Raw genomic sequence first — 27,403 nt, 5'->3', positions numbered from 1 at the left:
GGGTTATGCATGTGATCCTAGTGGTGGAGATGAGAAATATGCAAGCCTATGGTAGATCGTTTCCATTGCAATGAATTTGAGCGAAAACATACCCTTCAAAAACATGAGAGTCGAGTGTTTATTTCCGTGAGGGTCTATGTATTTAGTTTACTCCATCTTCGAGTGAAAATGTTAATGAGTATTGGAAGTTGTTTAAGAATGTATGTTCATGATATGTTATGAGTTTTGAAGAGCTGATTATTCTTTATTGATGGCGTTGCAACCTGGGTGTTTTTTTTTTTTTTTTTTTTTTTGGGGACAGTGAATTGAGTTTGCGTGTGGGGGAATTTGATGAGAATGCAAAATTGTTAGGAAACGACCCGGTTGCGCAGTGGAAAACAAAAATATTTACAACCATGGATCGTTCCTTAAAGCCCAAATCAAGGCACAGAAATACAGTTTTAGTGTTACATCAAGAATCTACAGAAAAGTAAATCTATGTTTAGATTCATACCCACGTTGGAGGCTCCACCAAATATGTCTCTGAACGTGTTGCGTACCGATCCAAGTGTAGGATTGAAACATAGAATCCACACGAAGTCAATCGCAAGGAACCAAGGAGGGATTTGCTAGCCTTCTTGGCCTTAAGAAATCAAGAAGAAACAATGATTTTGGCACAAACCAAAGTTGGCGTGGGAGAGAGAATGGGTTGTGTTGTGTTTTTTTCCTTTAATCAAAAGGCAAATAAAATAATAATCAAAACACACAATACTATCTTTATAGGCAAACCAAGTTGCCCTATTCCCAATGGAATGGGCTTGGGCTCCACTCAAACACCCTTGTTGCCAAACCTCCAATTAGATATTTTAATTTATTTTCCATCATTATCTCAATTAAAATCAATTAATATATATTTAAATATATATTAACATTTAACAATAATGATAATATAATTAAATATGTGCGAACACACATTTAAACGTAATTTCACTTATTTAATTTTTCTAACAAATTAAATAAAGGCTACGACCTCAGCAAATTTAATTGCACTGTGAAATTACCAAAATACCCTTTCACCTAAAAAGACGAAAACGCCCTTCTATCTTCCTAGCTCTTAAATTATCTTCTATGTGTGTGACCCATAGGCTCCTTATCATACCGGTAGTGTATAGTATCGCGATTAACACCAATTAATCGTCTCACTAATACACAGACCAAGATTGGTCCCTAGCAAGGCATCATGGCCACCCGATAAATTCGGATTCAGCAAAGTAGCTACCTGTCAACGATATGGTTATCGTACAATTCGATCCTTTCATCATACTGTATCTCGATGAGATGAAGGCATAGAAATAGTGTCAACCTCCGGTTACTCTCGATATTGTGTATTCAGTTTCTGGACCAATGACCTGTATTATAAACTGGATAGAGCAATAACTCAATCCCATTGTGGCCACAGTTTTAGTGTCATTGTCATTTAATGAATTGCGTCGTGAGATAACTTCTCCCATACCCGGGAGTGATGAATCCTCTGTCAATCCACCATAGTCTTGATACACTCCTTGATGCAGCCAATCACCACCATATTGACAACTCTGAATAGAACTGCGTTAGGCTAGTGTCAAACTGCATCAATCGGTGCACAAGGTGCTCCGGTGATCTCAAGTCTAAGGATCACATGCACCACCATTCGTTAGAGGATTTGTTCCATAGACATTGGGGTTACCATCCATATGGAATCCTCTGGTGAGTTGGTCCAGTGAACTTGCTGCGGTATATCCACCTACAACAAGCACTCATGTGTTGCACCAGGTTGTCACCAAACAACCTTTACAAGTGAGATCAATCACTACCTTTCGACAGGGTCGTTCAACACTATGATAGCCTTACCGTATTATTTGTATCCTTACTTCAGAATAATATTGGGGCTACGGACGTTTCTAGAATGGCCACCATTTGTGCTCAAAGGGTTCTCACTATCTACATTTGAAACACTTGATACCTTCGTCACGGTTCTACCATTCTAAGGACATATATCAAAACATATTGCAATAATAATGATTTACACAATATAGAATAAAATGCCTTTTATTGATTAATGAACATTATTACAAAGAGTCAATTCTACAATAATTGATTGGCTCTAGGGCGTCTACTCTAACAAAAATGTCATATTTTTCCCCCCTTACTGTCTATTCTTTTATAATTATTTGGTGCCTAAATGTACTCATTATTATTTTATTTTGATTTAGGATGCAAATGGAGGCGTTAAATGCAAAACGAAACTAATTAGGTGATTTCGGATAGTTTCGACATTGCTTCGTAATCTAGGCATAACTCTCTCATCCAAGCTCCGATTGAGATGACTCAAAATTCTATGGAACACAAAGAAAGAGATCTACAACTTTCATGTTTTAAGTTTGGAGAGATACTCACTGCATAAAGGTTGGAATTGGGCTTCAAAGTGACGCACCTACACTGCCAACATTCTGGAACATTCTGCCTTATCATGCAATTCAAATATGCAGTTTACTATTGGAAGTTTTGAAGATCTGGTGCACGAAAGTTACAGCTGGAAACACCACTTTCCTAGTTATATTTAAGACTTTATTTTATTTTTATTTAATCAGATTTGGATACATGTTATTTTAGGATAAAACTTAGAATATTTTTAGGAGATTGAGTAGAATTCAAAGACTTGAATTGGATATTTTTAAGAGGGGAGAAAGATCAGATTGGGAGAGAACACACACGGCTCTCCTTCCCCTCTTTTTCTTCTTCTTCTCTTTTGAGTTTTCATAATGGCCATGAGCAGCTAAATTTTCATAACTTGGTCGAAGGAAATGGAGGCCTCGAAATTAATAAAACTATGAGATCTAATCTGTTTTTAGTGTTCAATATATGCTTTGAGTATTGGATGTTCTTCTATGCCTATTTTCATGATTGTCTCATTTAATTACTATGAGGCCTACTAGTTTATTATTTGTTGCAATCTATCGCTAAATTAGATATCAAATCCGTAATTGTTTGATCCCTCTAATTTGTGAATAACTAAGAGTTAAGAATTTGCTACGTCTGGAATTATTAAATCTTAAGAAGAACATTCAACTAAATTAAATACAACCGCTTGTGTTTGTGTTGTTCAGCTTCATCGATCTCTTAAGGCTGCCACTAGATTAAACCTTTAGCGCTTGTCTTAGGGTTGTTCAGTAGTAAGATTAATTAGATCGCTTGTTTCCTAATTAACTGCAACTAAGGAGAGATAGGAAAATAGTTCCAACGGTGAATATTCAAAGTATGAATTGAAATATACTTGCATCGATGATCAGTTGTAGAATTCCGATGGTGGATGTTGACTTAGACCAAGGTTTGTTCTTTTGATTGATTTCGATAATTTCATTTGAATTGTCCCTTGGTTGTTTTTCCTGAATTTGTTTTCGTTAGACTCAAATTCCCCCCCCCCCCCCCCCCCCCATCCTTGTTCACATAGCATAAACTAGGCTAGACACTCTCCGTGGGTTGCACTACTACATGTATTCTTAGATTTTAATTTTGGTTGCCTACGAAAGCACACCAATATCATAGTAGAAGTATATTGAATCTGCGCTTATACAACTTATCATTGATAAGTGTGTACCAAGCTGACTTCACGCTGAGTGTTCTAGCTTTAGTTCTTTCTTCTGGCATTGTACCATCCCTTAGGTAGGCAAAAATTGCATCTATCCAACTGTATCGATGGCATGTTGCTAAGACGAATTCTTGTGGGGCAGAGATGCTTGGACTTGGGAGAAACTTGACTGGTATCGAGTCAGTCTTCTTTTGGTTCACTATACAGGCTAGGTGGGCTAAAGCATTAGCTATCGAGTTCTTCTCCCTTGGAATCTGAAGAACTGTGAAGGATCTAAACTGCTCGAGCTCGGATTTCACCAGCTGGAGGTAGGACGCCATCCTATCTTCCTTCGCCTGGTACTCCCTGGTAATTTGGTGGACTACAAGCTGGGAATCATTGTAAATTTTAATGGATTCTACCCCTATTTCTTTGGCGAGGCAGATCCCTAGGAGCAATGCCTCGTACTCAGTCTCGTTGTTAGAGGTGGCGAACCATAATCTTACTGCGGCTCTGATCAAGTTTCCCTCTAGACTTTCAAGCAAGAGCCTTGCTCCTGCCCCCTTCTTATTCGAGGAGCCATCCACATACAGAGTCTATTGCCATAGGTCATCGAGCCTTGGCTTCTACTGCTTGACTTCTTCCAAGGTATTTGCCCTTGGCAGACTTAATTCCCCTTCTAACTGATAAGAGAATTCTGATATGAAATTCGCCAAGGCCTGACCTTTGATTGTTGTTCTCAGGATGTACTTGATATCATGTTGACTCATTTCCATTGTCCATTGGATCAATCTACCCAATGTCTCGGGAATCTGCATTATTTTCTTCAAGGGAAAGTTGGTCAACACGTGAATGGAGTGTGCCTAGAAATAAAGTCGCAGCTTTTTAGCAGCGGTGACAAGGGAGTAGGCGAGCTTCTCCATTTTAGGTATCTTGTCTCCACATAGAGCAACCTCTTGCTCACATAGTATACCGGCCACTACACTCCTCCCTCTTCACGTACCAATGTTGCGCTGATAGCAGACTTTGATACCGATAAATACAGTAGTAGTGGCTCACCCTGGATGGGCTTTGATAATAAAGAAGGTTGTCCCAAATGTTTCTTTGACTCTTGGAAGGCTCTCTTGCACTCCTCTATGCACTTGAAACCTTTCCCTTCAAGGTCTCGAAGAATGGTAAGCATCTGTCTATGGCTTGGGAAACGAAGTTGTTAAGTACAGCCATGTGCCATGTCAAGCTCTATACCTGCTTTATGTTGGTCGGGTTTTTATATTTAGAAGAGCTTGAATCTTCTCTGGGTTGCCTTCAACACCCCGCTGATTTACAAGGAAGCCTAAAAATTTTACTAAGCTCACTCCGAAAGCACATTTTAGGGGATTTAGCTTCATTCTGTATTTTTTGAGGATGTCGAACATTTCCCCCAGATGCTCAATGTGACTTTCGGCGACATTTAACTTGGCAAACATATCGTCAACGTATACCTCCATAGTCTTTCCGATTTAGTCGGTGAACATCTTGTTCACCAAGCACTGGTAGGTCGCCCCAGCATTCTTTAGGCCAAATTGTATAACCCTATAACAATAAATCCCACGATCAATAATAAAGGAGGTATGCTCTTCATTGGGTTGATACATTGGGATTTGGTTATATCCCGAGTATACGTCCATGAAGCTAAGTAGTACATTTCCAACTGTCGCATCTACTAGTTGGTCAATCCGTGGTAGTGGAAAGTTGTCTTTTGGACAGACTTTATTCAAATCCATGAAGTAAACGCAAGTCTGCCACTTACCATTCGACTTCTTAACTAAGACTGGGTTGGCGAGCCAATCCGAGTACTTCACTTCCCTAATGAAGTTGTTGTTCAAGAGTTTGTCAACTTCTTCCTTCAACGCTTTAGAGTGCTCTGCATCCATAGACCTTCTTTTCTGTCTTATTGGCCAAGCTTTTGGGTCGATGTTCAGCCTATGACACATTACATCAGTGCTGATTCCCCTCATATCTGCATGCAGCCATGCGAACACGTCAAGGTTTTTCTTCAAAAATCCTACCAGATTATAGGCCATGTCTTTGCTCAAGCTACTGCCAATTTTCAATACATGAGTTGCATCTTCATCGTTGACACATCTTTCTCGTAGCTCTTCTGTCGGCCCTGCTGTGAGCTCTTCTCTATGGATGCAAGGATATATGGTATCCTTGAGAGACCTGGGGTTTGGCTCAGATTCTGTGATAACCATTGTCCTCGGGAGCGACCATTTTTGTGCAGCATTTATTGCCCGGTTGTAACATTGTATGTGGTCGAGCAGTCTACCACTAGGAATTCGGCCATCACCATCCTGATTTTGGGCTCTTCCTCTAGAGTCACAGGGAGGTCGATCATCCCCTTGGGAACCAGGCTGTTAGTGGTAAATCCATAGAGCGTCGAAGAGCACGCCCTTAGGTATCTCTCTGTGAACCTCATTCCTCGGAAAGCTCCCAAGAAAATGATGTTCACTGCACTCCCATTATCGACCATCACACTCAGATTTTGGCTGCCATTACGATTACATCATGATTATGGCAAGGGGATTCTTCACATTCTTCGATCGTGAACCCCACCACCTCGCTCTATTGTCTAGGCCGCTTTGGCAGCTTTTGTTCATAGCTCATTATCCAAGGGACCGAATATGTTCTAGCCTCTCGAGCATATTGCTCGCGAGCGCGCCTTAAGTTGTTCGCTATGTCAGGCCCCCTATAGATCATGCCTAACAGGACCTCATTGTTGGTGTTTGTCAAGGCTTGCTCGACCTGGTTCCAAACCTGGTTGTTTTGCTCGCCAATATTTTCGCAAGCTGGTGCCTCCTTGAAAAATTCCTTTAGGTGGCTCCTTCATATTAGGTCTTCGATGGCATCTTTCAAAGCCTGACACTCATTGGTGTTGTGCCCGATGTCCTGGTAGTATCAGCAATATTTTTGCTGATCATTTCTACCCGAAGCCCCTCTCATCTTTTCTGGAGCGGGCAATCTCTTTGCCTCATAGGAGCCTTTGTAGATGTGGGCTATGTCTTGAGCGTAGGTTAAGATTGGCACGCTGATGTTGATGATTCCGCTAGGAAGGTCAAGCGTCTCATGGGCAACCATGACCTTCGTTTTCACCCGCTTGTTGTTTCCCTAGCAGCCCGCGGAGTGCACCCTTTAACGTCGGGGGTGTCAATCGCCCCTTGGCACCAATGAGCCAAACTGGTCCCTAGCTAAAGTCCGACTCATCGAGGTGGGATCAATGACGCATGGCTAGTCAAAGTTCTGGGCAGTTGGTTGCTGATTTCTCATCTCAACCACATTATGTTGCATCGCCTGTGCAACCATAGTCTTGATCATTTTCACCAGCTAACCGTTTTCGGGGTTTGACGCTCTTACCCCTAGTTATTCGTGACATGCTGAGATGGCAACAATGGTGGTCAACACCTAGGGGCATCCTATTGCACCTCCTGATGGGTGGCCTACACATCTTCGTGGTTTCCAGTGGTGGTTTTTGATCTTGTAAGCACCATCGTGGGCTTGAAGTGGTTAGATCACTGTGGTTGTTTGCCGGAATTTCTGAGATGTTGGCAAAGGCCCTCCTTCTAGCGCCAAAATGCTGATACATAAATCTACACCAACTAGAGTGATCCGATCGACCTTGTCGAGATCGAAATTGATGTGTGCATGATTACGAATAACCAGCAATTGATGAATAATGAATGCAGTAATGTAAATGGCAAAAAAGGATTTTAAAGTGGTTTGGCAAGATGAACTCTTAAGCCTACGTCCATTGTTTTTTGTATTTGTTGTGTATGCTTACAATAGTAATTTTGGAGGATTTTTCAACCCTTTCCTCATCGTTTGAGCTGGTTTATATACAAAGTTTGTACAAAAGAAATAGAAAAATTAAAGGTATTACAATTAAATTGAAATGCAACTCCGATATTCTCGCGATTGGGTGTTGTGATTGCACAAGGATTACTGTCAATCTGATCCTTCCCGAGATATCTGGGATCTGAAGTTATCTGAGAATTGATTGAATGATCATTCGGATTGTTCGTGACTAGCTTATGTTGGGTCGAGCTATATCTCGATGAGCTTATGTTGGGTCAAACAATCAGTAGAGTAGGACTGATTGTAGGTCGAGCTATTACCTCGTAACTCTCCAAGCTTGATGGAAAAATCACACACCACAACAACCCAACATAAATTAATAAATACATTCAATATCAATTGTTTAATATTACAAATGAATATGTTGGTTTTTCTATTAGATTTTGAAAGTAATCGTATCAATCACTCAAATTTGACAAATTTATTTAGAATTATTTTAAACAGCGTTGTATTGTATCTATAGATGTGAATACTACGTTTTACCTCTGTATTAATAGATAATATTCTGCAACTTCAAGGACATGAGACACCTTTGCTTGACAAATAATTCTACCCTTAAATTAATGAGATCTCTTTTCTTTTCACATTACAATATTCTATATGTTGATTTGTCAGCATATACCCTCAGGCATATCATCATCATCAATATGCCGGCATCCATATTCCACAAACAAGAAGTCTTTGCGTGGTACAAATTGTTTCTCTCACACTCACCCCCCACCACAATTCAAATGCATTCGCTGGCGTTTTTTCTTCCCTTTTTCAATTGTTTCTATTTTCTTGTTGGAGGTTTAATCATCCATCACTCTTGTAAATATAACTTTTCTTTCTCCCAAATATCTATGCATTTTCACAAAAAAAATAGTACCATTTATATGAAAGAGAGCAATCAAAATCAATTTTTGTTGACTTCTCTTAATAATTAGTGCACACCACGAATAATATAATTAATTAAGCAGCCCTTTGAGTGAGTCCACAGCAGTTTTCAACAATCAAAAAGCTCTTTAGTCTTCGCTCTAGTTTATAATATTGCCGTGCTGATAAAATAAACAATGACCGATAACCACTGCATGAACATGTTATAACTTAAATATAAATTCACTTGAACATCTGCAATTTTTCAAGCTATCCTCTCTCCCAAAAATGGCTGTCTACAAAGCTAACAATCAGCTACTTCTCTATTTCTTTATGGTAATTATCTTCCTATCTCCCAAAAACCCTTTTACAAATGCTTTATCCTTCAATTTTTCCAGTTTTAGTTCTAATAATGATAACATTACTTATGAGAGAGCTTTCCCTCAAAACCAAGTTATTCAACTAGCTTCAAGAACCCCCATGATTGGCAGGGCAACATACTCCCAACCTATGCGCCTTTGGCACAACGCCACCGGAAGACTCACTGACTTCGCCATTCATTTCTCTTTCGTCATTGATTCTGATAACAGAACTGCATATGGAGATGGTATCGCCTTCTTTCTAGCGCCGCAGGGTTCAAAGATTCCAATAAGCGTCACCAAAGGAGGTTCTCTTGGTCTTACCAATGTTGGCGAGGAATTAAATTCAACATCCAATTCATTCGTTGCAGTGGAATTCGATATCTATAGGGAACACTTGGGATCCACCTGGGGAACATGTAGGTATCAACATCGACTCTATGAGATCAGTGAGCAATATAACATGGTGGGGTAATATCAGCATCAGAGATGGGCGAATGAATGAAGCATGGATCAAGTATAATGCTAGTACTCAAAATTTGAGTGTTGTATTCACTGGTTTTAGAGATAATGCCACTGTGATGCAATCAGTTGATTTTAAAATCGATTTGAGGCTTCATTTACCTGAGTTGGTTACTTTTGGCTTCTCTGCGGCAACTGGAAATGCATCTGCAATACAGACTATTAACTCTTGGGAATTCAATTCAAGCTTAGAAACTGATGAAGATTCCAATAGTCCATCACCATCAAGAAGCAGAACTACTTCTACTACTCCTAGTAGAAGTAGAAGATCTTAGTAGAAGTAGAAGATCTAGAAGAATTAAAAAATTAGGACTCGCAGTGGGATGGAGTATCGGTGGTGTTTTGGTTGTGGCGTCGATATCGGTTTGGTTTCTTGGCATTGGTAGGAAGAAAGAAGACGAAGAGGAAGAAGGAGAAGATGATAATGGCCTCAACGACATGGATGATGAATTCGAAAAAGAAATAGGACCCAAGAAGTTTTCCTACAAGGAACTGGCAAATGCAACAAATGATTTCAACGATGAAAACAAGTTAGGACAGGGATGTTAAGAATCAAACAGCAATACAACCAATTGCTCTGATACCATGTTAAAAATCGGAGGAGTAAAACATAAAAATAAAGAACAGCAATAACAATATAAAAAAGGCACACGATATTTTACGTGGTTCGGCATAACTCGCCTACATCCACGGATGAGAGGGTTTTCACTATAATAATATGAATACGATACAAGTGTTTTATCACACCATCAACCTAGTACCTTTACTTAGGCGGACATCCAGTTCCTATGGTGTTTAATACCCTTTGGTATTTACTCAATACCTGTAGTACCCTTACCTCAAAACACCTTGTATCCTCACATTCTCTCTTTCTCTTATTCCTCTCTCATTACCTTGAATTGGTTCTAACTCCCTTATTTATAAGTAAAATAAGACATTCTTATTCTACTATGATTCATATTCCTATTCCTAATAGAACTCTTATAATTTAAATCATTCTCTTATTTTAACTTAAAAAAAGTCCTAAACTAATTCTTCTTTCCTAGTAAAACTCAAAGTGAAAGGAAAACAAATATTCTTCAATTACAAATTCCTAAACTAGAAATTTGCCCAAAACTTAAATTCCTTTTCTTCTTGTTTGCCTTTTCTTCTTACTTGCCTTTCCTTCTTGATTGCCTTTTCTTCATCAATTACCAAAAAGTGTTCATATTCCAACAAGGGAGGATTTGGTGGAGTTTACAAAGGATTTTTGAGGGACTCCAACTCTTATATTGCAGTGAAGAAGGTGTCCAAAGGGTCTCAACAGGAGATAAAGGAGTATGCATCAGAAGTGAACATTATTAGCAGATTGAGGCATAGAAACTTGGTGCAACTTCTTGGTTGGTGCCATGAAAAAAAGGAACTCCTGCTTATTTATGAATTCATGCCCAATGGCAGCTTAGACTCCCAACTTTTCAAAGAAAACAGCTTATTAACATAGGAGATTAGATACAGAATCACTCAAGACTTGGCCTTAGGATTGCTATACTTGCACGAAGAATGGGAACAATGTGTGTGCATGGAGATATAAAATCAAGCAACGTTATGTTGAACTCAAATTTCACTGCTAAGATTGGAGATTTCGGGTTAGCGTGGCTTGTGGAACACTCCAAAGGGTCACAAACCACAGTTTTGGCAGGAACAATGGGCTACATGGCTCCTGAATGTGTCACAACCGGCAAGGCGAGCAAAGAGTCGGATGTTTACAGTTTTGGAATCGTTGCTCTGGAAATAGCTTGCGGGAGAAAACCGATCAACCCAAAAGCGGAAGAAGGGCAAATCTATATGGTGCAGTGGGTTTTTGATCTCTATGTGTTAGTAGAGCAAAAGAAACAAAGGAAAGCTGAAAACTGGGGCAAAATCTTGACTGACTTTATTGAATAAAAAATGGTTTCTTATATACAAGCAATAACTCTAGTTATATTTGAACTGAGTTGAAGTAAGCAAAACTAACTACTAACCAACTCTAACAACTAACCAATCTGATTAACCAAAATAACTTACAACCTGTTTTGACTAAACTACCCTCATATTTGCAATACCCCCTCAAGTTAGAGGGTGGTAAAGATCTAGCACCCCTAACTTGCACAACAAATGATAATGAAGATACTTGGCAAGGGCTTTAGTCAAAATGTCAACAGGCTGTTTAGAGGAAAAGATATGGGCAGTGCTGATGAGTCCCTTCTTAAGCTACTCCCTGATTATATGGCAATCAATGTCAATGTGTTTGGTTCTTTCATGGAACATGGGGTTGGAACCAATGTGGTTGGCTGCTTGATTGTCACAATGTAGAGGAATAGGAAGCAAACTAGACAGACCAAGTTCGTTGAGTAGCTGAACAATCCAAAGAATTTCACAAACCGTAGATGCCATAGCCCTGTACTCAGCCTCTGAAGAAGATTTGGAGATGATGTATGATTCCCTTACTACTTAAAAGGTCATGACAACCTTACTGAAGAATTCTAAACCATTATCACTTCTAATGCATTTAAGAACCAAGTGGTATTGTGTTTGAACCATTTGAAGGAAGTGTTTAAGAGTGATAAAGGTATCGGATTTGAATTGCATGAGAAACAACCTAGTGACCCTAGAATGATCATCAACGATTGTGAGAAAGTATCAGGCATTCCCATGAGTAGGTGTTTTATATGGCCCCCCACACATCCATATGTAACAAATCAAAATTTTGCTTAGAATGTGAAGTGCTATGAGGAAAAGGCAACCTGGTTTGTTTAGCTAGAGGACACACGGGACAATGAAATGAGGGTAATGCAGTGTGTTCAATAGACTTAGACAATCTAGGATGAACAAGTGGCAAGGTTGAATAAGACACATGTCTTAACCTTTGATGCCATAATGCAAATTTGTGAGATAAAGATGTAGTCATAAGTGAAACAGGAAAAACAAGCTTTTTATTCAATTGCAAATCATGAGGTACAGCTTGTGATGAATGTAAAACATTACAAGCGGATTTATTCAACTTTCCTAAAGACATAAGGGATGAAAATGACAATTTTGGATCATAAAAGTAAAGGCTTTGACTATGCTTACCAATCCCCTTCAACTTGCCATTGCAAAGATCCTGAATGAGACAAAAATCGGGATAGAAAGTAACGAAACAATTGTTAGAAACAGCAAGTTTTGAAACATAAAGTAAATTGTGATGAAAATCCGGGACATGTAAGACATTTGAGAAGTGTAGGTTATCATCTAGAACAACAGATCCTACATTTCTAACATATGTTTTTGTTCCATTTAGTAAACCTACAAGGTATTTGGAAGAAGGTTCTACGGCAGTGGAATATTTCAACATAGACTGATTAAAAGTCATGTGATCAGTTGCTCCAGTATCAATTATCCAGTTATTTTCATCAAAATAAGATAACAAGGCCACAGAATTACCTGCAAATTTTGCAGTTGAAGGCGATACATTCTCCTTCCCAGCAACTAAAGAATTTGAGTATATTGTTCAGTAGTCAGAATTGGTCCAATTGCTGCATCAGTGTTTCTAGTATCAGATTTCCCAACATCTAACGACTCAAAGCTCTACACTTGATAAGCCGAAGCTTTTGATTTAGAAGTCTTTCCCTTTGTGAATTGATAGTCAGGTGGATATCCATTCAGCTTATAGCAGGTTTCATGCTTATGTCTAGGGATGTGACAAAACTCACACTCGATATATGGTTTTTTTCCCTTATACTTTTGTCCTTGACTTTGCCCTTTACCATTTCCATTATTATGTGCATAAAGTGCAGTAGACACTTCTGAATTCAAATTCACTCCATCCATAATTTTTTTATTCTCATCCTGATTGACAACAGAATAAGCTTGTTTCATTGTCGGTAAGGGATTCATAAGCAAGATTTGACTTCGAACCATGGAGTAGGAATCATTCAGCCCCATCAAAAATTATAAGACCTTTTATTGATTCAAATGCTCCAAATAGGCCTCTGTCGAAGCACTATTAGGTGTACGTGAGCTCACCAAAGAATCAACCTCATCCTAAAGTGACTTGAGCTTATTATAGTAAACGGCTACCGTAGTGGTTGCTTGGGTTAAATTCACAATTTCATGATGAAGAGCAAACACTCTAGTTCCATTCACTTTGTGGTATTGTTCTTTCAAATCTTGCCAAAATTGTGCAACACTTGTTGAATAGACTATTCCATCAAAGATTTCCTTTGACACCGAATTAAAAATCCAAGCAAGGACCAATGAATTACACCTCTCCCATTGTGGAATCAAGTGAGAGTGTACAGATGACTTAGTGCCGTTCACTTTGTGGTATTGTTCTTTCAAATCTTGCCAAAATTGTGCAACACTTGTTGAATAGACTATTCCATCAAAGATTTCCTTTGACACCGAATTAAAAATCCAAGCAAGGACCAATGAATTACACCTCTCCCATTGTGGAATCAAGTGAGAGTGTACAGATGACTTAGTGCCGTTCACTTTGTGGTATTGTTCTTTCAAATCTTGCCAAAATTGTGCAACACTTGTTGAATAGACTATTCCATCAAAGATTTCCTTTGACACCGAATTAAAAATCCAAGCAAGGACCAATGAATTACACCTCTCCCATTGTGGAATCAAGTGAGAGTGTACAGATGACTTAGTGCCGTTCACTTTGTGGTATTGTTCTTTCAAATCTTGCCAAAATTGTGCAACACTTGTTGAATAGACTATTCCATCAAAGATTTCCTTTGACACCGAATTAAAAATCCAAGCAAGGACCAATGAATTACACCTCTCCCATTGTGGAATCAAGTGAGAGTGTACAGATGACTTAGTGCCGTTCACTTTGTGGTATTGTTCTTTCAAATCTTGCCAAAATTGTGCAACACTTGTTGAATAGACTATTCCATCAAAGATTTCCTTTGACACCGAATTAANAATACAAACTTATGATATTTTATTTCTTAGGCTTTATTTCCATTAATCCTATTGATTCAGGGGGCATAAGGTTTTGGAATGAGATATGGAATCTTAAGACTAATGGAAAATAAAAATTCCAAGTGTAGTATAATTTTAAACTGAACAATTTGAAAAAAAAAAAAAAAAAAAAAAAAGTTTTTACAATTAATAAGTGCTTTTTTTTTTTTTAATAAAAGCACTTTTCATGACACTGCATACAAGTATTTGTTTAGAAAACATTTCAAAAAGATTTTGTGAGTGAAGAATCCTTTTTAGAAGATAAACCGGCCCGTATGGCTTATGATACTTTAAATAAGTAAAAATAATTTTAAATTATTGGGTGACTTAAATAACTAGAGTTCTCGTTTTATTTGATTATTGAATTCTTGAAATGATGCATAGTTAATACAATTTCCAACTATCTGTTATAAACTCTTATGTCAAGATCATCGATACAATATATCTGGTTACAAACGAATCTTACAAATCCAATATAACAGTTGATAATCAGTTTATAATGAATTCATTATGAAGAAAAATTCATTAAACACCAATTGTCATATTGAATTTGTGAGATTCGTTTGTTAGCGTATTATTGCTCTAAATCTATATACTTTAAGTTTTTGATTGTTTGTTTGTTTTACAAATTATCACTTATTTTTAAATATTCACTTACAAAAAAGAAGGAAAAATTTTTGTAACCTAGATCTAAACACCGAAATTTTTTAAAGAACACATTAATCAAGTTTAGACCTGGCAAAACGGGTGGGTGGGCCGGGTCAAACGGGTACGGATCTTTATACGGGTTGATATATATGGGTCCAATATTTTGGACCCGTGCCCTACCCTATATGGGTATGGGCAGACCTGTTTTTCCCTCTCCAGATTTTAGTTCTTACATTTCACCCCTAATAGTTTTCAATTATAACAATTACACCCTCAAAATTCCCGTAATTTTTATTTTTTACATTTACACCCCCTAAATTAACTACTCTAAATTCAGTTCAATTAAGAATATAAACAAATAGGAACCAAAATAAACAAATAACACATAAACAAACAATAACATATAATACAAAACTACAAATACCAACCAAAATAAACAAATACAAAATCTCTAATACAGTGAATCAACTCAGGATCTTGAATAATATTCAAAAATCCTAACTGATCACTCACCACCGTGGTTATTTGATGCCACATTGATTATTTTATTCAATTGGATAGTTTAATTAAGAGCATTAAATATCGACAAATATGATGCAAACTAATATACTCTTTTAAAAACATTTAATCTATTATAAAATTAAGTTATGAAAGCAGTAATTAGTATATATTACTACTCTAATAATAATTATTGAAATTAAATATTGACTAATGATAATAATAATAAAAAAGTTTTAATTAGTTTAGTGGTAATTGATGAGTGAGTAACCAATAACCATTTTGAAATATGTAACGTAACGTAGTAGATTATATAACAAAAGTGAGTACAAAACTCACACAAAATTTCATTTCTCTTCTCAAAATTTGCGGATTCTGAACGAATAACTTCCTCGTTCTCTGCGCCGCTTTTATCGCTTCCCGATACAAAACTCATCGCTCTCACTGCTAGTATGCTACAGAGTACAGACACTGACTCCATTCTCTTCTACACAAATAAAACTTTTTATTTCATTGAAAATATCCCCCGAAATGCGCCTTTATTTCTTGCTTGTACTATCAGTTCTTGTTTTTTTTAGAGTTTTTGATTGCTGTGCGCTCTGTTCTTGAGTTATATAAGAGACTCTTGAAGAGTTTTCTAGGGTTGTTAATGATGGATTGTGCTTTATTTCTCAAGTCTTTGACTCAAGGGACTGATTTCGGATGTGGGTTTTTGGTGTTTGGATGTTTCTCCCAAGTTTTTAAACTTTTGGGGTTGGTTTTGATGTTCTGTTTGGGGTTGAAATTTTTGCAATTTAGTTTGCCTGGGAAGGGTTTGGTTCAATTTTTATGTGATATTAGAGCGAAATCGAGTGAAAGAAGTAATGGGTTGTGTTCACAAATTGGTTTTGGTGAAGAATTTTATGCAAAGATTGTGTCTTGCAAATGTGGTCCATTGAAGTTCTTGGACGACTCAAACTCAAAGTCAACAATTAATATTGTTTCAGAATCAATGGCTGATGATCAAGAAAGAGAATGTTGTGAAGAAGATGAAATATCCGATGAAAAATCACTAAGAAAATTGGTCAAAATCGACAGGCAAAGAGCCAATGTGGCTTATATGGAGCTTGAAAAGGAAAGAATGGCATCAGCATCGGCGGCGGATGAAGCCATGGCCATGATTTTGAGGCTACAAAGTGAGAAGAGTTCAGCAGAAATTGAAGCCAATCAATTCCGGAGACTGGCGGAGCAGAAACAGGAGTATGATAAAGAAGTCATTCAATCGTTGCAATGGATTATAATGAGACATGAGTCTGAGAGGGGTTTGTTGCAGGAGAAATTGAAGATTTGTAAAGAAAAGTTGAAGCAATTTGTGAAGGATGATGATGAAATGGATGAATTTGAAGGAGTTGATTGTGCAAGTACGAGCATTTTCAAGAATTGTGTTGTGGATGATGAGATGATTGGGTCATTCTAAATTGGAATGGATTGTTGAGTATAGTAAGTTTGTTGTTGTCCATAGTAAATTCAATATGTATTTGATGTACATTTTTTTTTTTTTCTTTTTTTTAGCCGAAGTGTCTAGGTTGTTCATCTCAACTAATTCTTTGGACCTTAAAATTAAAGATCGAGTAAGACTCAAGTGTAGGGATGTATACGAGCCGAGTTGAGTATCTCGGTACTCGAGCTCGGCTCGTGATGAATAGTATCAAGCTCAAGCTCGAGCTTAATTGAACTTCAATACTTGAGCTCGAGCTCGAGTTCAAGCTCGCGAGTGTGAAGGGGTACTCAAGCCTGATCTTTTTCACATTTTTAGTCTTTCAAAATAATTTTTATTAAAATTACCTTTTGGTTTTGAACCATTCAACACGCATGTTACTGGTGAGCACATGTCATCAGAAATTCACATTTCACACCTTCTCTCTTCTTCACTCTGCTGTAGAGATTTCTAAATTTCCTTCCTTTTAATCTCTCTCTCTCTCTCTCTCTCCAAACAAAATCCGACACCAGATCTTTCGTTGGTTTGCTTGAAATTACTTCGTATCTTTTAATCTGATTCTATATCCACTGTTTGAATTTATACTCCTTCAAAGAAACACTTCGCTTTATGATCTCGTTGCGTCACTATTTTTTTTTTCCTGTTTTTGCTCCCCTGTTGTCCTTTAGTTTTCTCTGTTTTGATTCAGCTTTATTATTTGTTCTGAAAATGGCCGAAATAGTTGCTACTGTCGTGAGTGTTGTGAGTGCTGTTATCGATGTTGGCAAGTGCTTTGGGCGTCCATTTATGTACTTGTACAACTACAAGACCAACTTTAGCAAACTCAAAAAAGATTTTGGGAGGCTCAAGGTAGCAAGAGATGAAGTTAAGCTTAAGGTTGATGCTGCTGAAAACAATGTGGAAAAGATCAAACAGACTGTTACGGACGACGGCGTGACTCGTGAGTTGTGAGTGATTGATTTACGTCGAATGGCAGAGGAGAGTTAGTACGAAAAATCGCAAATGCCTTTTACTTTTTGAGTTTTTGTTTCAGCTTTGAAAAATTGAAATGGGTTCTGCACTTCTGCGTTTTTGTCTATATGGGTGCTATTTACAATTTTAACAACTTAAAAATAAAAAAACTTTTGGCGCCCCAAAATATTTGGATCCAGATAACTTATTCTTGGAATCATTTTGACATCCATACTTATAATTGTTTTATCCAAAGTTTAAGTTATGTACAAGACTGAAATTATAAAGTATTAAATTTATCAAATAATAAGTCAAAGACAGCAAAACCTTCTACTTTCTAGGGAGGGTTAAATTGAGATCGTGATTTACCAATATTCAGAGATGAGGAAAGCAGTTTCTTCATATATAAATATAAATCAATGAGTGTTTTCGATTGGGATCTAAATAGAAATAACTCCACTCTCTCACATCTTACGGCACTGAATTTCCTGCTACTCTAACCAAGTTGGCTGTCAATACTTTTTAAATTTTTCTTAAATAAGAAAGTCAGAAATATTAGATTATAATGAAAACCTATTAATTTACAGTAAATGTTTTGCACCGTTACAAGTTCTGTAAATGTTTTATACTCATTTATTCTTACATATATATCTTGCCCCAAATGCAACTTTCAACAATACATTATCATATTGTAAGAAAATAATTTAATTGTTAATTATTTAGTCTGATCTAAATTGTTTAAATTTATGACAATAAATGATGTTATCCAGAGAAATAATGGATTAATTAAATAAAAAATGTGAAATATTGGCCACATGAACTCAAATTACGTAAATGTTAATGTATGTCGAATTCATATACATGATAGATGGGTTCTCAATGTATTACAAAGATGCTTTTAAATTGTGAGAATGTTTTTGTGCTATATAAAGTAAAACATCAAAGCCTTGTCTCTTAACCGATGTGAGACTTTAACACCAACACTAAATTTTGGATATTATAACAAAACTGAAGACTTCCACATCTTCTAAATTTGTGTATATTTGGGTCAGGCAAAAGCATTAATAACTGGTTCTTCAATTAAGGAGTTTCCTAAATCAATAACAATATGAAATGATGAATAAGTTCCCTTTCATTATTTCTACTCCAATGCTTAGTTATAAAGGAATTATAGAGTTAAAATGAAATTAAAACCCACAAAGCAAAACCAATATGACTTCATTTACTACTCCGATCCGGTACAAGAAGACTTAATTTAAAATCCTAAAAATTGTATGAAATCTAAAAAATAATAATAATAAAATAATAACAGTGGCAACGATATATATATATATATTGTAGCTAGATGTGGATCAATCACTTTTTTCTCTAACTTTTATTGATTTTTTTTTTTTTTATATAGGGTGCTTGGGCTAGTTTACATGTATCTCATTTAATTTTTCAAAACTTTAGAATATCCATCAAATAAAAATTTTAATGACCTTATTATATTCGAAAAGAACTCAAACTCAAAACTTTTTTAAATATCCCAAAAAATTACAATCAAACTACTTTTAAGAATTACAAGGTTGTTAACTTTCATTGACTTTGATGTTAACATTATCCGTTTAATTAATCTACATAAAGACAAATTCAGGTCACGTGCTAGCTCCTTGCAGTTGAAGCCATTAAGCCAAGATTACTTTCATGACAAAAGTTAACAGGGATAAGGTTTTATAATATATATGCACAGTTGCACATGTTCATTCTCTGAGAGAATCTCTCATCTCTCTTATTCCAGTAGGCAACAACTTTGCACTATCAATATAAATAAGGAAAATAACTAAAAATATTTTAGTAAATTTACATATTATGTTACATTATTAAAGAAAAATCATCATGTTATATTAAAGATATTATATTAAAGAAATATGAATATCTTTTAGCTTATACTAAATAAAACTTAGATCTATAGATAGAATCTATAAGCATCATTTGTAACTTTATTTAATGTTTTATAACATATTTATGTAAACAAGAAACTCCAATCCCATCAAAATTTCTCACATTTCTCACTTAAACTTATATAGAAATAAAACAAGTAAATCTCAATGTTCGAAAACTGGACCTGGCCTTGACTCGGTCAAGGCCTTGATTCACCGTTTGACTAGTTAAACCGACGGTTTTCGATGGTTCAAAAGTTTGAAATCATACAAAAACACTCCTTAAAAATACGTATAGTTTCTGAAGGTTTGAAATCTAGCAAATACACTCTGTGTTGTTTGGGGTTTGACTTTTCTAGCCAAATTCTGGCTGATTCCAACAGTCAAAATTCAATATGACACCACCACATGTACCACTGTCTCCTCACTCTACAAAACCCTCTAACCCGAAAATTGGGCCCCCGTTCGTCAGTTATGACTTGCGAACACTCTGCGATTGGATTGATTTTTCGGCTAAATTTCGAATGATTCCGACATAAAAAATTCAATTCAACACCAAACTAAACAACCGGCCTCCAAATCTACAAAACCCCTTTAACCCTGACACTTGGTGGCACCTCGTGCGTCAGTGATAAGATTATGGATTAAGTAAACAGTAAAAAATATATATATATATATATATATATATATATATATATATATATATATATATATTACCTGACAAATCTGATTGAAAAGAGAATATATAAAAATTAATTATATATTTATGGCAATTATATTCTTAAATAATACTAATTATTCTCTATTGTTTAGAGCATTAAATATCGACAATATTGATGCAAACTATGTTCCATCAAAGATTTCCTTTGACACCGAATTAAAAATCCAAGCAAGGACCAATGAATTACACCTCTCCCATTGTGGAATCAAGTGACAGTGTACAGATGACTTAGTGCATGTACCATTAACAAATCCTAGCTTGTTCTTAGCACAGAGAAACATTGTCATTGCCCTACTCCAGATGCCGTAATTTTCAGAACCAATCAACTGTTCTGAAACCAATACAGATCCTGGTGTGTCTGATGGATGTACGTAAAGCGGTGAGTTGGAGTCAATTGAGGGAATATTTACCCCTTCTGTCGAATTCACCATAATATCTCTTAAACTTCAAAACTCAAGTTGGATCAACTAAAGACTGTGAAATGTGAAATTTAAGAACAAGAAGAGAAATTGACAAACTCAAAGCTTCTTCGAATTCGTCTAAGATGCAGGAATGGGCTTTAATTGACCTGAGTTTTGATCTGAGAAGCGAAAGTTCGATGCTCTGATACCATGTTGAGAGAGCAAAAGAAATAGAGGAAAGCTGAAAACTGGGGCAAAATCTTGACTGACTTTATTGAATAAAAAATTGTTTCTTATATACAAGCAGTTACTCTAGTTACATTTGAGGTGAGCTGAAGTAAGCAAAACTAACTACTAACTAACTCTAACAACTAACCAATCTGATTAACCAAAATAACTTACAACCTGTTTTGACTAAACTACCCTCATATTTGCAATACTATGGAAGTGAAAAGCCAGTTGAAGCAGCTGATCCAAGACTGAGTAAAGAGTTTGATAAGCAACAAATGAAGCGGTTAATGATTGTTGGGTTGTGGTGTGCTCACCCGGATGAGAATCTCAGGCCTTCATTAAGGCAGGCCAATCATGTGCTGAATTTTGAAGCTGAATTGCCGACTCTCCCTCCGAAGATGCCTGTGCCAACGTATTTTTCTCCTCCGTTTAATGAGAAGATGATTTATGGTGCCACTGACACTTCAATAAGCCAAAACCAATCTTCAGGCTATAGTTACAGCACCAATTCATCACAGTTTACCTCATCTTGTGCGGCGTCTGCTTCAGCATCCCTTTTGTGCACTCGCTAAATTTATTGTATATTATTTGACTATAAATTCTTCCTTTATTCATCAACCAAAAAAACGACCTTCATTCTTGGTGTAATGAAATTTAATTTTCTGTTGTATTATTACAAATTATTATTTCATGTATATTTCAATAAGATCAATTCGTGTAAGTTTTTCTCGATCGGTTCCAATTAGGATACACATATTACAATTGTGAAGGGCTTAATGTTGAATTAATGGTTGGAACTCATTATTAGGCATTAGCTTCAACTTTTAATTATATAGTTTCTTCCTTGATTATTTAATTCCTTTCCTTTTATCTTTTTTCTGTACACTTGGGACCCCATTTGAAGCTTCAATTTGCTTTCTATCTTTGTCCTTCCTGGGTAACTGTATAGTCTGCACATCATGTTTGAGCGGTTTCAAAGTCTGTTTTTTTTTTTTTTCTAAGCTTTGTATGGGTGACTTTATGTAAAGTTTTTGTAAGTATAGTATTACTTTTAATATATTTCATTAAGAGAACCTCAATAAAACGAATTAGTTATACCCAATCATGGACAATCTCAAATTATACTGTCTCATGTATTGATATCCTATATATTACATTATAATAATTACATGTGCATCAGATTTTACATCAAGAAAATGGTTAATTTATTAGTATCTTGATTTATTTTAGAACTATTTCCAAAAACTAAAATCCAATTCAAAAATTCGAGTTACATTTTATAGGTTTTAAATTTTGAAAATATAGTTGACATAATATTTAAAAATGGTTTTCCATAATATTCTATGTTTATAAGTTTCATGCTAATTTTTAGGATTGCATCCTAAAACTAGTTTATAACTCATTTCAATCAAACTTATTCCAAACTTGATATTTCAAGTGAGAGAAAATATCAAATAATTTAGCAATAACATATAAGTAAAGACATGATACATTAAATAATATAATGACGTCAAATATAGATGGTGATGCATCAATTACAATTAGGATGTAAAATTTAGGATAAGTCCTGGAATGAACAGGAGATCTCTTGTTTTGCAAAAATAAAAAACTTTTAAATTTAATATTGTACATGATTTGGTCATATTGAGATCTCTCTTGACTTTGATATAGAATACGTGTATGTTTCTTTTATTTTAGGTAAAAATTAAATTAAAAGGGGATCATGGTCTTCTTTTATTTTTTTGACCTCTTATATTATTCAATAATCGAGGCTTTAAAATTTTTCATAAACTTATCTTATTTACATATCTTATTTTCAAATTCATAAGTGAAGAAGCTGATAAAAAAATCAATTTGAAGTAGTTGTGGTGGTTAGGGTTTTCTTTTGTTTTAAACAAAAGGTATATATTATATGCTTATATAATCTTGGGCGAATGGGGCAAGTCATGGTCAAAGCTAGCATTCTCATGGCTGCCCCAAAATATTTTGGATCCAGATAACTTATTCCTTGGAATCATTTTGACATCCATACTTATAATTGTTTTATCCAAAGTTTAAGTTATGTATACAAGACTGAAATTATAAAGTATTAAATCTTCTAAAATAATAAGTCAAAGACAGCAAAATCCTTCTACTTTCTAGGGAGGGTTAAATTGAGATCGTGATTTACCCAATATTCAGAAGATTGAGGAAAGCAGTTCTTCATATATAAATATAAATCAATGAGATGTTTTCGATCGGGATCTAACCTAGAAATAACTCCATTCTCCCTCAATATCTATACGGCACTGAATTTCTTGCTACTCTAACCAAGTTGGCTGTCAAAATACTTTTTAAATTTTATTTCTTAAATAAGAAAGTCAGAAATATTAGAATTATAATGAAAACCATATTAATTTACAGTAAATGTTTTTGCACCGTTACAAGTTCTGTAAATGTTTATATCTCATTTATTCTTACATATATATCTTGCCCCAAATGCAACTTTCAACAATTACATTATCATATTGTAAGAAAATAATTTAATTGTTTAATTATTTATGTCTAATCTAAATTTGTTTAAATTTATGACAATAATATGATATTATCGCAGAGAATAATGGATTAATTAGAATAAAAATGTGAAATATTGGCCACATGAACTCAAATTTACGTAAATGTTGATATATGTCGAATTCAAATACATGATAGATGGGTTCTCAATGTAATACAAAGGTGCTTTCAAATTGTGAGAATGTATTTGTGTTATATAAAGTATAAAACATCAAAACCTTTGTCTCTTAACCGATGTGAGACTTTAACACCAACACTAAATTTTGGATATTATAACAAAACTGAAGACTTCCACATCTTCTAAATTTGTGTATATTTGGGTCAGGCAAAAGCATTAATAATCTGGTTCTTCAATTAAGGAGTTTCCTAAATCAAATAAAAATGATGAATAAGTTCCCCTTTCATTATTTCTACTCCAATGCTTAGTTATAAAGGAATTATAGAGTTAAAATGAAATTAAAATCCCACAAAGCAAACCAAATATGACTTCATTTTACTTACTCCGATCCGGTACAAGAAGACTTAATTTAAAATCCTAAAAATTAATCGTCTACAGAGGCTGAGTATCGATCACTTAGTCAGGTTGCCACTGAAGTAGTGTGGATTCAAAATTTGTTTAAGGAGCTTGGAATTCAAATCAGTAATGTTCCTATCATTTGGTGTGATAATATGAGTGTTGGGCACTATCATCCAATCTTGTTTTTCATGCTTGAACAAAGTACATTAAAATTGATGTGCACTTTGTGAGAGACATGGTTACAAGAAAGCTATTGTTTGTGCAGTATATTGCTTTAGAATATCAAGTTGCTGATGTGTTGACCAAAGCTCTTCCTAGTGCTCGTTTTGCAATGTTAAGAGACAAATTAAATGTCACAGATAGATTACCAACTGATGAAGATAGTACTAGAATTATACAGCACAATGTGGATACAAAATAAGGTCTTCAAGTTGCTGCAGATGATGTGTACTGAAGATGGTTGTTTGAGTTACTGAAGTTGGTCTATAATATTGAAGTAAAGTTACTGGAGTAGTGATATGTTGGCTGTTGGACAATTGTAGGGCTTGCAGTGCTTGAAGTGCAGGATTTGCAATATTTTGAGATGGTTTATGATGGTGAATCTCTGTTGTGTCTAATGCTGTAAGTATTTTTGGTGGTGTCTTTCTTATAGTCTAAGTTGAAATGTTAAGGGGTGTTATTGCATTGGTTTGCAATGACTGGTGTATTGAAGTGTTGATTTGCAGTTTTGTAATGATTGAAGTATTGGAGTGTTAATTAAACAAAATGTGTAGTTTGGTTAACAGGGGAATGTTAGTGCAAGGTTGTTAAATGCATAGTTTGGTTTACGGAGGAATGTTAGAGTAAGGTTGTTACTTGGTTAAGTAGTTTAGGTTAAGGAGGAGTATTAGGCATATTGTGTTAAGCAGGAGTTTTTTTCTAATATCTAGAAGTAATGAGGGGACACAAAAACGATGTCCCTTTGCATTGTGTATATAATAACAGAGTTACTATTATTTTGTAACTGACTCAGTTAATACAAACATAATTTTTCTTCGTATTTTCTCTCTGTTTTTCACTGAATTTTTCCCGACTTTCTCTAGAATCGTCACTTTACAATTGTTTTAATGAGTGAAAACACAAGAACGCCGAGTTTGTGTACAAAACAGAATTGAGACTCCGGAGAAATCAGAGGATGGGTCTAGAGTCTTAACAGAGGCGAACATAGTAGACTGTAGTCTGTAATTACATGGGTATTTCTTGCGTTACAGGACATTAGAATTATCCAATCCATGACCGGCAACTGCAGGACCCCATGACCATGAATCACTTTTTCTTGTCCTTTTAAAACTAAGAAGAAAAAAATGAGTGGCTCTGGGCCGCCCTCAAAAGGCAAAGGAGTCAGTCAACAGGGTATTTTCTGTACAGATATTTCCACCTCTCTTCTCAAACTCTCAATTATTATTCTTATTCTCTCATCAGGCTCTCAATTATTCTTTTACTTCTTCAAAACTATTTTTTTCCCACGTAAATTACTTTACTTATCAACCTAATTAATTTGTATAAAATAATCACATATTAATTATTATTCACGTGCTCATCAGGATATTATTTATACAGATCTATGGAGAGAATGTAAACATGGAGTTGACTGAATTCACATAGAAGAACGAAGATTAGGATTGGACTCGTTCTTTATTTTTCAAAAATGAAGACTAAGAAAATACAAGCTTAATTAATTAAATAATCGGTTTTACAAAGGGTATCTTTTTCCATAGTTACATTTCGATGCAATAATCCATGCCAAGTTACCGATGAGTTGGCTTGACTTAGACTAGATCCCCACACGGCCACACCCATCCCCTCCAGTAGCACCACTTTGGGTATCTTTTAGATTCTATTTACTTAAAAGAGAATATTATATTATTGGAAATTGAAGATTATGGAGAATATTAAGGGAAATATATTTGATTAATTAAAATAAATTGATAGATATATTATATTGATATGTTTGATTGAGAAGAATATATTGAATGATATATTATATAGATTACTTGTCCTTTTTTAAAATATTAATATAATATTATGGTTTATTATTAGTATTTTTTTAACCCCTAATATTTTGGAATTTAGCTAAACACCCCCATAATAAATAAATAATAACAAAAGACCTTAGCCATCCAAGCCACTGCCCATGGTTATGGTCGTAACAGTGCATGATTGACTGGATCTGACTAGTCGTGTGCCGTTATGGCTGTTTCTAGCCATATCTCTCGTAAAAAAACAACTAGATTGGCACACAATTAGCCAAATCCGTCAAGTTGTGTGCCATTGTGATGTCGATTGACAGCCCTTGATGATTGTGGCCAGATCTGACCACCACCCTTATGTAATTTTTTTAAAGTCCAAGGGTATTTATGTTCTAAAAATTTGTATATAAAGATAAAATAGTCCATAAATATATTTGTAAATTGTTTTCAATAAAGGATACTATTATTCAAAAAATTTAATAGTTAAAGGTAAAATTGTAAAAAAAATATAATTATCAAATAAAATATCTAAGAAAATGAGAGTAATTAGATTATTTTTTATATAATCAATGTAATTATTATTAATTTTAAAAGATTATTAGAATCTTATATTATTTAGTATAATCCAATATAAGATGATATTATATTAATAATTATGAGATTATCGCAATCACACCCTTAGTTTAGTTTCCTACTGTAGACTCAACCTTAAATCACATCAATCATTCAATCAACACTCCATGGTTTCAATGAATCATGATGGGCTATAAATTCACTTGGGGTGGGTCTACCGATATTTAGCCTTTTTTTTATTTAATATTTTTTTAATGTTTTGAATAAAAGTTAAAGATAAGTGTTGTGTTTCCTTTTTCATTTTTTATGCATTTTTTGTGTAATAAATGTAAAAGTCTATAATTAGTCTTCCTTTTCATTAATTTGTATAAACTTTTGCGTGGTTTTATCTCTGGTTTGAGAGTTTTATTACTATACATTTATTATTATTTTTTTCTGCAAATTGTGAATAGACATACATCATATCAGGTGACATTTGTGAAAAAATAGAGGACCCTGTGCAATAAATTTCATGAGACACTTTGATCTTGATGAATATATCTAGCAGTAACAGCCCGATTGAATTCCAGATTGGGTTTCCTTCTTGTGTTTTATACTAATGAACCCTTAAAATAATTTGCTTGTCCTTTCCTTCTTGTGCATTATATACTAATGTATTCCTTTCTTCTTCTCTACTACAAAAACAAAGGGTATACTTTTTGAGAAATTTCCTTGCACC

At 35.2% G+C, this 27,403-nt stretch overlaps 1 pseudogene; it reads left to right on the top strand.

Moving 5' to 3' along the window:
* Positions 1-8,620: 8,620 nt before the first annotated feature.
* Positions 8,621-21,605, top strand: LOC116119112 (annotated as a pseudogene).
* The last annotated feature ends 5,798 nt before the right edge of the window (positions 21,606-27,403 follow it).

The sequence above is a fragment of the Pistacia vera genome, unplaced genomic scaffold (genome assembly GCF_008641045.1).
Source record: "Pistacia vera cultivar Batoury unplaced genomic scaffold, PisVer_v2 Contig873, whole genome shotgun sequence".
Classification (NCBI taxonomy): Eukaryota; Viridiplantae; Streptophyta; class Magnoliopsida; order Sapindales; family Anacardiaceae; genus Pistacia; species Pistacia vera.
The sequence above is the reverse complement of the archived record's forward strand: the minus strand, read 5'-3'. Positions and strand labels throughout refer to the sequence as shown.